At 43.7% G+C, this 10,664-nt stretch overlaps 1 long non-coding RNA gene across 1 annotated transcript; it reads left to right on the plus strand.

Annotated features, from left to right (window-relative positions):
* The first annotated feature begins 5,542 nt into the window (after positions 1–5,542).
* LOC149317921 (uncharacterized) lies at positions 5,543–10,393 on the plus strand. The gene is made up of 3 exons (XR_016279765.1): positions 5,543–5,652; positions 7,484–7,547; positions 10,325–10,393. It is a non-coding gene; the product is annotated as an uncharacterized LOC149317921 (long non-coding RNA).
* Positions 10,394–10,664: the final 271 nt, after the last annotated feature.

Raw genomic sequence — 10,664 nt, forward strand, 5'->3', positions numbered from 1 at the left:
AAATCCATAGGATTTCCTCCTGAACAGACATCAATAGGATTCCATTCATAAATTACTGGGCTTAGCATTATAGTTTTTTTCTTCTTCTAAAATTCCTTTTCTTGCATGGCATTGTGTGTCTGAGACACAACTGTCTTGATTTTGTTTCTTGATCTGGAAGCTCCATCCAAGTTTGGGGTAAAACTGCAGAGTAAAATGTCAAATAAACCATTTAAGCTTCTTCAAGCAGAAGCAGCTTCCTTTCCCCAGGGAAAGGCATTTTGCTTGAGCTTCAGTTTTTAATTCATTAATTGGTTCATTCAGGAAAACATGTTAATTGACTAAAGAGATGCTTCAGTGAAGCACCATATTTCAAAAGGAAATGTCTATAGAGGAATGCACCAGGGTTCAAAATGGCCTGGAAAGCCATGTTTTTGATCGGCGAGATTTGGCCTGGATCCTGTGGGCCAGCTAGCAGTGATCCACCAAATCAACTGTTGAATCACTTGTGTAAATCCTGTTGATTCAACAATCCTACTTTAGTTCTGACTACCAAAAGGTTTAGGCTTACACTGTATGATGACCCAGATGCGATAATCAGTCCAAAGCCTTTTTCTCATGCTCAGAAGCACTCCCTTCTTTCCTGACCTTATTTTTGAAGTTAGACTCTAAGGAATTTGACACCCTTATTTATAATGATGCAGTTATATGTTTGTCTTTTCTTACTTGTTTGCATTGTTTGCACTGTTCGCATGTTAACGCAATATAGTGGAAAATATAGTGGGCCCTTGAAATCCATTGAGCTTTGATTCCCAGACTGTCCCCCCATGGATAGCAAAATGTATTTAATGGGACTTGAGCCTCTACAGATGGGGGAGGGGGATGGAACCAAACCCCAGCAGATACCAAGGGCCCACTGTAAAATGGTGTCACTTTTTTTAAAATGTAAAAAATAAATAAATCAAAGTTTGCTTTTTTTGGAATTATTCTTTTCAATATTTTCAAGTTGGGAAAGTTTGATTCCATGGATGTGGAATCTGTGGATAAGGAGGGCTGACTATATGTCCTGGGTAGGGATGCTGAAGAGAATCAGAGTGGTGTGGTAGTTTGAGCACTGGACTAGGGGTGCATCTCCACTGTAGAAGTAATACAATCTGATATCACTTTGGCTCCAAATAAAGAATCCGGGGATTTGTACTGTAGTTTTATGAGTACAGAGAAGGCTAAAGACCTTCTAAAACTACAAATCCAAGGGTTCCAGAGAATGGAACTACAGCACTTCAAGGGGTGTCAAATTAGATTCTTTCTACAGTGGAGATGCACTGTGAAAAGCATCCTGGGGACAACCTTTGGTTTTGCCAGTCTCCACTTTTCTTAGAATTTCTGTTTAAGTGGCCAGACTTGCAGACCTATGTCCATGTGTGTTATATCTAATGTTTGCAATTAAACAGAAATTCAAGAGTATCTCCCTACAGGAGCGATGTGTCTTTTTCCAGGCACATCTGCATTGATGGCTGAACCATTCTCAATTTCCTTGCTCAGTCTTTCCTCCTGGAAAATCCACTCATGTCCTGCATCTTGCCCCAGGACAGTTTTTTGCTCTATACAGTGCACCGACACCATACCCGCAGCTTTAACCTTACATGCAAGGCAAGCTGAGGCAGGAACAATGGTGCACATACGAGCGCACCACCATTGTTTTCAATGGGGCTTAAGTATACACTATTTTTACCTTATGTGGGGCAGTCCAGAACAGATCCCCTGTGTATAGGAAGGGTCCACTGTATATGTGCCCACTTGTGCAGTACCAATTTGGTCTCATTTGAGGTCACTGTCCATATCTCATCTGACTTCTCAACTAATGCTGGCCATGCCATAGTTCTAAAGCACCATCTTAAGTCACTTCATGGTGCCCCCCAATCAGTACTCCACATATGGAATTGTCCTTGTATGAATGGTGATTCCCTTTGAATTATAACTAAAAACCATTTGGAACTTGCATTCTGGAGTTCAGTTTGTCAGAACTGTGATACACAGGTCTGATTCTGGCTTTAGTTGCCTGAGCTTTCTTATTGAGCTAATTAAACTCCCCTATTTGAATACTGATTGTGGGTGCCCTCTCAGGACTCTTGTGTTTTAGGAAGCAAAGAGCCCTCTCCAGTTTGCATTCTTGCAACCCAATATGTGAGTGTGGACTTGACATATACTAGAGCAAATGGGGTGCAATGGTTTGACCATTGGACTACAACTCTGGAGACCAGGGCTCGATTCCTTGCTTGACCATGGAAACCCACTGGGTGACCTTGGGTGAGTCACACATTCTCAGCCCCAGAAAACCCATGACAGGGTTAGCTTAGGTTTGCCATAAGTTGGAAATGACTTGAAGTCACACAAGAACAAAGATCTATAATATCCAACCACAATATGCAATTTCATCCTCAGTCTAGCAACCGAAGGAAAACTGTACACATATATTTTTCTAGGCTGTGCTTTTGCCCAGCAATTTCTCCCTCTTGCTCTGAAGACCAGAGGAGAAAGTCCAGAATCTTGATATGATGGCCCTGTTTAAATATTTAAACAAATGTTATACTGAGGATGGAGCAAACTTGTTTTCCAAAACTCCAGAGACTAGGACCTGGAGCAATGGGTTCAAACTATAGGAAAAGAGATTCCACCTCAAGATTAGGAAGAACTTCCTGACAGTAAGAGCCATTTGACAGAGCAATACATTGCCTTGAAGAGTGGTGGAAGTTTTGAAATGAATGGCTGAATGGCCATCTGTTCCAGAGACTGCTTGGTTTGTGTATTCCTCCATGGAAAAAAGGAGTTGGACTGGATGGCCCTTGTGGTCTCCTCCAGCTCTATGATCCTATGTCCTGAAATCTGGGAATCCTGTCCTGACACTGACCCAAATTGACCCACTGACTAATGCAGAATTGTTTCCTTTTCCCCACCCCCCATTCCCTGCCTCTGGCCCATTTGAATTTCTTTGAAAGCATCTTCCTGGGGTGCAGCATTCAAAGCTGCATACATGAATGTGCATGATTTGCAGACATAACTCTGGGCTATAAGGACAGAGAGAGAGAGAGAGAATAAGAGAGAGAGCTTGCAACACAGTGGCATTCCATGCAACCTGATCTAGCAAGTGGGAGAAATGAGGCGAGGATTGTCCCAGGGAGTGCAAAACAGTGGACATAATTCCTTGGAACACTAGAGAGCAAAAACTGGAATGCCACCTGCACCATCCTTAGTACATGGGTTAGTGTGCAAGGGAAGCCCAGGAGCATTCAGATATTTAGGAGTCGGTGGGGGGGGTTGTTATGTTTTGCTATTTTCAGCAGAATCAATCAAAGGTTCATTAAGGCGAAAGTAAGGTGGAGGCAGGAGGGCCAAAGTCCCTAATAATACAGCCAGGCCTCAGCTTTCCGGCTGACCTGCCATGCCTCCCTGGATGTCTGGCTGCAGCAGCTGTGGATGAGCCTGAAAAAAAATGGGATGGAGAGACAGAGGAATTCACCCCAGAGTGACCTTGTTTGCATTCACCCCATTTGCCCTGTGCTGTTCTTCCATCTGGTCTACCGGAGAAGTGCTAATTGACTCCAAAGGATGAAAGAGAAACAGAGAAAGGGGGAAAGCAAGAGGTGTGGAAGGCCTCTGCTGTTAGAAACTGGCTGCTTGGGGATGCTGGGAGTTGTTATTCTGTGACTCTGTGGTGTTTGAGATTTGGAGTTCTTGGAGGTGAAGTCCTACCTATCTGGAAACAACCAGATGTAGGATTTGGGGAGTTATCATCCTAAAACTACAATCAGTGTGGTGTAGTGGTTTGAGCGTTGGGCTATGACTGGAAACCAGGGTTCAAATCCCTGCTCAGCCATGAAACATACTGGGGGACCTTGGGCAAAGCACACACTCTCAGCCTCAGGAGAAGAAAATGGCAAACCTCCTCTGAACAAATCTTGACAACAAAACCTCCATGATAGGTTCGCTTAGGGTCACCATGAGTCAGAAATTGCTTGAATGCACACAGCAGCAACAAGTCCTACATATCAGGAGGGTAAAAAATGTAGGATTGCAGAAGGTGCGGTCCTATATATACTGGGAAGATTCCAGATTTAGATTCTCAGCGCTGCATTCCTATACATCCAGTAGGTATCAAGTTGAAGGAAATCAACATAACCACTAGACACCATCCAAATATTTGATTTTATTTTATTCTATTTCCTCCTTTCTACAGCTCTGAAACTCAAGGTAGAGTCCAAATATTGAAAAGCAGGTGCAGATCCTAATAAATACTAACAACAACACATTGTAGCACATTATTACAAGCCCTTTCCCAGTCTGTTCCCAAAGGCATGTTCTGTTTCCAAAGACCTATTTATTTCCAATTTATGGCATCTCTAAGGCAAATTTATCATGGTCTTTTTTTGTGGGGGAGGCAGGATTTTGTGGTGATGGACAGGTTTCTTCAGAAGGAATTTCCCTTTGCCCTCCTCTGAGGATGAGAGAGGGTGACTTGCCCAGGGTCACTCAGTGGGTGAGCAGGGATTCACCCAGTGAGCAGGGATTCAAATTCCAGCCTCCCAGAGTCTTCATCCAATGCTCAAACCACTACACTGTGCTAACTCATGTTTTCTTGACAAGATTTATTCAGATGAAGTTTCCCATTACCTTGCTCTGAGGCTGAGACAGTGTGACTTGCCCAAGGCCTTCCTGTGGGGCTCTGTGGCTGAGTGGAGATTCAAATTTTGTCCTCTCAGAGATCCAGGGAGCATCTACACTGCAGAAACACTGCAGTTTGACACCACTTTTACTGCTATGGCTCCATCCTACAGAATCCTAGGATTTATAGTTTTGTGAAGGCCCTGCACTCTTTGAAAGAGAAGGTTAAAGACTACAAATCCCAGATTTCCATTAGATGGGGCTGCAGTACTTAAACTGGTGTCAAACTGCATTATTTTCACCAAGTAGATGCACCCCTAGTTCAGCACTCAAACAACTGCATTGAGTTGGCCCTTGTTTTCTTGGCCAGATTTCTTCAGAAGAGGTTTGCCATAGCCCTCTACTTACGCTGCTGAGAGAACATAACTTGCCCAAGGTCATCTAGCAGCTTTTCATGTCTTTGTGGGGATTTGAACCCAAGTCTCTGACTGGATGCTTAACCATCATGGTTCTCATTTGGCCAGGATGCTGCTAAGGATTCTTGAAACTGTTTGGCTGGTGACAAAGACCAGACCTATTGCAAGTCAGGTCTGTTTATCTCCTGGATAGTGAAGCATCCACCTGACGGATGTAGTGCAGACCTTCCAGAGCATAAGCTAGTCTGCACCTGTCTGCTAAGCCCCATTCTCTGTTTATCTCACTCTGTGGGTGCCATGGACCATGCCACAGAGAAAGCGAGGGAGAGAAAGACTATCCACCCCAGTAATCTCATCCACCTGCATGGCCCAGCTGCTGGATGAGCTGAGCTCTCAACCAGGGGAGTTGTTGGCAGCAATGCTTACAGGGATGTTTTCGCACTCATACCAAGAGCAAAACAAGAATATCTCTGCCGGTTTGAGTCAAACTGAGAACGTTCGGGTGCGACAACACGTCCCAAGGCAGGAAGAGAAACTGAGGGCTTAGTCATGCCTCACTCGGCTCCCAGGCGAAACTTGCAGATTCTACCTGTGGCTCGTAAGTCTGGATTTCAATTGCCACCCCCGGCGATCAGATCTGAAGATCTCTGGCCTCTTTATTCATTTACTGAAAAGTGTTTATTTGGCCATATCCCATCCCCAGTCTTATCCATATTAGGAGAAAGGTGATAGATAGATAGATAGATAGATAGATAGATAGATAGATAGATAGATAGAATCCATCCCACAAAGGGCTCAGATTTATATTTTTTGAAAACACTCATATATATACTGAATACTATTTTATGTGTGTGTGTGTTTTGTTTTTGTTGTTGTGTGCCTTCTAGTCATTTCTGACTTATGGTAACACTAAGGAAATTATCCGCTAAGACTTTCCTAGGGGTTTGGGGTGGAATTGTTCTTTGGAGGTGGGATTGTTCTTGCCTTCCTTTGAGACTGAGAAAGAACGACTTGCCCAGAGTTACAGTGGGTTTCAGTAGCTGAGTGAGGATTTGAACCTGGGTCTCAGACCACTGCACTATGCTGGTTCTGCCTTCTCTGATCTAATGGAGATTTTATGATAAGATTTTCTTTCCAAGATTTATTCCACTGAGGTTTGCTATTGTCTTCCTCTGAAGCTGAGAAGCTATAACTTACTGAAGGTCACCCAAGGGACTTCTGTGGCTGAGCAACGTTTCAAAACTTAGGCTCGTTACAGACGGGCACCCTAGGATGGACTCAGTCCGTGCTAGGGTTAGAAAGGAGCGTCTCTTCCAGACGCCCCTAACCCTAGCATGGACTGAGTCCATACAAAATGGCGGCGGCCGTTCCACCCGGCCGCTGCCATCTTGATGTAGCGGACACTCTGCGTCCGCACGTCGTGCCCTGGATATGACGCTGCGAGTGCGCGACTAGCGCCTCATGGCGTCACATCCAGGGGCCAGGAAGGAGCGTGATTTTCACACTCCTTCTTTGCAGCGTCCGGGAACCGTGCCATTTGGCTGCTGCGGTTCCTGGATGCTGTAACCAGTAGCGGCAGCAGCAGACCACTGCTTTTCGGCGGTCTGTAACCTGCCCAAGTCTCCCAGACCCCAGTCCCAATACTCAAACCACTACACCACACTATCTCTCTATGTGTATGCATACTATATATGATATATCTCTGTCGGTACTGTAATGTCTGCATGTTTGATCACATTCAAACTTGCTCAGATGTCTAATGCAGTCATTCTCCAGATGTTCTGGCCAATGCTCACTGATCCGGGAATCTGAAGTCAAAAACTCCTGGAGAATTCCAAAAGTAAAAAGCAGCTGATTTTGTCCACTTTCTGTGCAGTTTATTTTTGCGTTAATGCCCAATGCCCATGATGTTGTGTGAAAACGATCCTGCTTTTGCAGAGATTTTTTTCACTTTCTGTACCCGTTAATATGTGATGTCGTGTGAAAATGATCCTGCCTTTGCAGGATTTCTCTGTTTTAAATCCTCTTTCTGCACCGGAAAAACCCCATCTGATAAACTCCTTTCAGTGCAAAGCATTGTTGCACTTTCAACAGTTTAGGGCCTAAATTCTATTTTCTTCACGCCTAGAGTAGACCATTGAATCCACTAGACTTATCTCCCTGTTGGCTCTCCATTCAACAGTTGATTGACTGAATCTACTGCAGTAGAGATGCCCAGGTATATATACAGGAAATAGATCAAAAATAAATGCAGAGCACTCCCCTGTCCAGACCCCCAAGAAAATCCAGCTGTTAAGAACTTCATGTAAGACGCAGGAGACAGCAGAAAGCACACAATGTTAGGTTTTGTACTTGGGCATATCCTGCAAACTCTGTGACTGTTTATACACAGCCCTGACAAGGCAGCTTCTGTCCTTTGCCTTCTCCAGTTTCTTGGACTCTGCGATCAAGTCTAAAATGGTCCCCAGGAACTTCAAGAAGCCAGGGGAGAAGGTAAATGAAGCTGAAAAGTGACACATTCCTTGGGTGGTTTCTCCGGGAGACACTCCATGCACCCTCATTGGTCCTTCATAAAGGGCAGAGCCCTTTCTTGGCTGCTCAATTGACTGTAAGATTGATGTCCAGGGGTCGCCTTGTGCCTGGCTTTCTTAAAGCATTGAGTTAGCTTTAGGTAGGCAAGCCTGACCTCAAAGACCTGGCACAATTTCAGAACCAGTGAGGCCCAGAATAGCTCCAACTGAAGGTCAAGGGTCAAGTTCTAAATGTGCCCACCCTAATATGGGACCACATCAACTGGGTGCTGTTACATAAGAGGAGGCATTTGTATGGGACAGAATGCAGATTCAGAGCTTTGCAAGAGTGCTTGCAACTTAGAATCTTAAAATCATAGAGTTGGAAGAGATCCCCAGGACCATCCATTTCAACCTCATTCTGCCATACAGGAACGCACAATCAAAGCACTTCTGACAGATGGCCATCCAGCCCCTGTTCAAAACCTCCAAAGAGGGAGACTCTGCCACCCTCCGAGGCAGCGCCTTCCACAGCTGAACAGCTCTTCCCATCAGGAAGGTCTTCCTAATGCTGAGGTGGAATCTCTTTTCCTGCAGTTTGAAACCATTGCTCCATGCCCTAGTCCCTGGAGCAGCAAAAAACAAGCTTGCTCTTTCTTCCGTATGGCATCCTTTCAAAATGTCTTTAAGGTATAGTGATAATTGCTCTCTTTCAAACAGGTTTTTTAAAAGCAGAGGTTGGGACAAAGGTCTAGGGCAAGCTCTTAGGCACAAAACTTGAAATGTTGCCTTGCTGGGTTACCGATCCCAGAATTTCCCAAATAGGGTTCCCCGATCTCACGTCTCTGTACTATTTATTTATTTATTTATTTATTTATTTATTTATTTATTGTGGTCCTCGGGACAAAGGAGAGGAGTTTCAGGATGAGAGCACTGTCATGAAAAGTATGTTTATACGTTTTAGGATTTAGGTTTTTAAAAATTTGAATAGCTTACTTATAAACTTACAAACAAGCTTACTTAAGTTTGTTTTCGACAACACCATAGAACAGGGCCCAGAGCAATGGATGCAAACTACAGGAAAAGAGATTCTACCTTAACATTCAGAAGACCTTCCTGACAATAAGAGTTGGTTGACAGTGGATTACGCTGCATCAGAGTGTGGTGGAGTCTCCTTCTTTGGAAGTTTTAAAGCAGAGGCTGGATAGCCATCTTTTGGGAGGTTTTGATTGTGTCTTCCTGCATGGCAGAATGGGGTTGAACTAGATGGCCCTTAGGCGTACCTTCCAACTCTATGGACTCTATCACACAGGAGGCAAGCATCATTAAACTTTGATTAAAACGTGGTAATAGCGCAATCGGGGGGAAGATTATCACACCCCTGAATACTTCTCCCATTCATGTCCTGTGAGTAAACTGTAATGGATGGGTTATTACCCAATGACACCTCCATTACACAGGATACAAACAGGGGAAGCATGCGGATATGTGATAATCTTCTCCCCACTTGTGCTATTACTACATTTTTATCACGATTTAATGATGCTTCCCTCCTCTGTGTGGTAGAGTCCAGTGATTCTATGATTCTGTACTCTGTGTAACTGTACTTGGTCCTTAAAGGACCTTTTACTTAATGACTACACTGGGGGGTTGCCCCTTGTAATATCACCTGTGTCACATCACCAGTGCCTTACCATGGTGACCTCATGGAAAGTCGTGCCTAGGTCTCAGTTCTGGTCTCCAGATCGTAGAACCTGGGGTAGTCCAGACAGGGCAACCTTACCTACAGGGATTCTGGGAGGTGTCATCTGAAAAGAACACTTTACTAGCTCTAAGTAGATGTAACAAATAAGGGTACCCTTCCCTGATGTGTTGCCTTTGTGGTCTTGGAGTACATCCCCAATCACTCTTGGTCATCAAGGCCAGTGATGATGGGCCTTGTAGTCCAGCTTACCAGAAGAGATCTAAGTTAAAAGCAGTATATCTCTAAAAGATGTTTCTGGGGGGACAACAGCTCAGTAAAGCAATGATCTTATTCATGCCCTGCTTGGAGACTTCTGGGAAACATCTAACTATTTTGCAGTGGGATAAAAAATAATAATGCTAAACTGGGTGGACCTGTGAGGTTTGAAACAAGAGGGTTCTTCTTATGCCCCTGAGATAAAGATATCCTTCACTGAACAGCTGTCTTCAGGGTCAGCATTGCTGAAACATGGCTGCCTTCAGGTAACTTTGCAAGACTTCTTATGGACATGTGTAGTTGACCATTTAGGTTGCCCTCACTTACTATTCCCCATCACATACCTACAGTGTCATCATCATTTCACCAAGCCTAATCAATTGTGTGCTGGCAGCAATTCCTTCTTTCATGAGCCAGATTGAGCTGGATGGTCTCTAAAATCTTTTCCACAAGGATTTAATGTGTGACCTTTATACTTCACCTTGGTTCCAGTAAGCTCTGAGGCTCTTAATCTCTTTCCATTTTATCTTTTCTTCAACTGCCCCAAAACTGTGGAATGACCTGCCGGAAGAGATTCGACAGCTGAATATGCTGCCTGTATTTAAAAGCGCATTAAAGACCAGTCTCTTCTGGCAGTGATATCCAGATGATTTTTAAATTGTGAATTTTAAATGATGAATTTTAGATGTGGATTGTTTTAAGATGCGTACATTTTATCTGTCCTTTCAAACTGATGGATGTTTTAACTGATATCTTTTAACTGATGTTTGTCTGTAAATTGTTGTTGTCCCCCACCTCAGTCCATGGGGCGAGACTGGTAAGAAATCATATCATCATCATCATCATCATCATCATCATCATCATCATCATCATCATCATCATCTTCATAACAACCCTGTGAGGTAGGTTAAGCCAAGATATGCTTCCTGATATGAGAAGGTCTTCAATTGTAATCTATAAATTTGGGTGTAATGCAATCACCAGTTGAAAAAATTACTTTTTTGGATGACTGGAACCTTCTGTCAGCATTTTGTTACTTTAGATTTTAACAGACAGAACAACCCTCGACCATTATCTATTGTTTCACGTATCTGTGTTGAAAAAATATAGTCTCTGTAGCTATCCAGAAGGCATCCAACG

This window comes from Sceloporus occidentalis, unplaced genomic scaffold (assembly GCF_023333645.1).
Source record: "Sceloporus occidentalis isolate IW3139 unplaced genomic scaffold, rSceOcc1.0.p SCAF_2, whole genome shotgun sequence".
Lineage (NCBI taxonomy): Eukaryota > Metazoa > Chordata > Lepidosauria > Squamata > Phrynosomatidae > Sceloporus > Sceloporus occidentalis.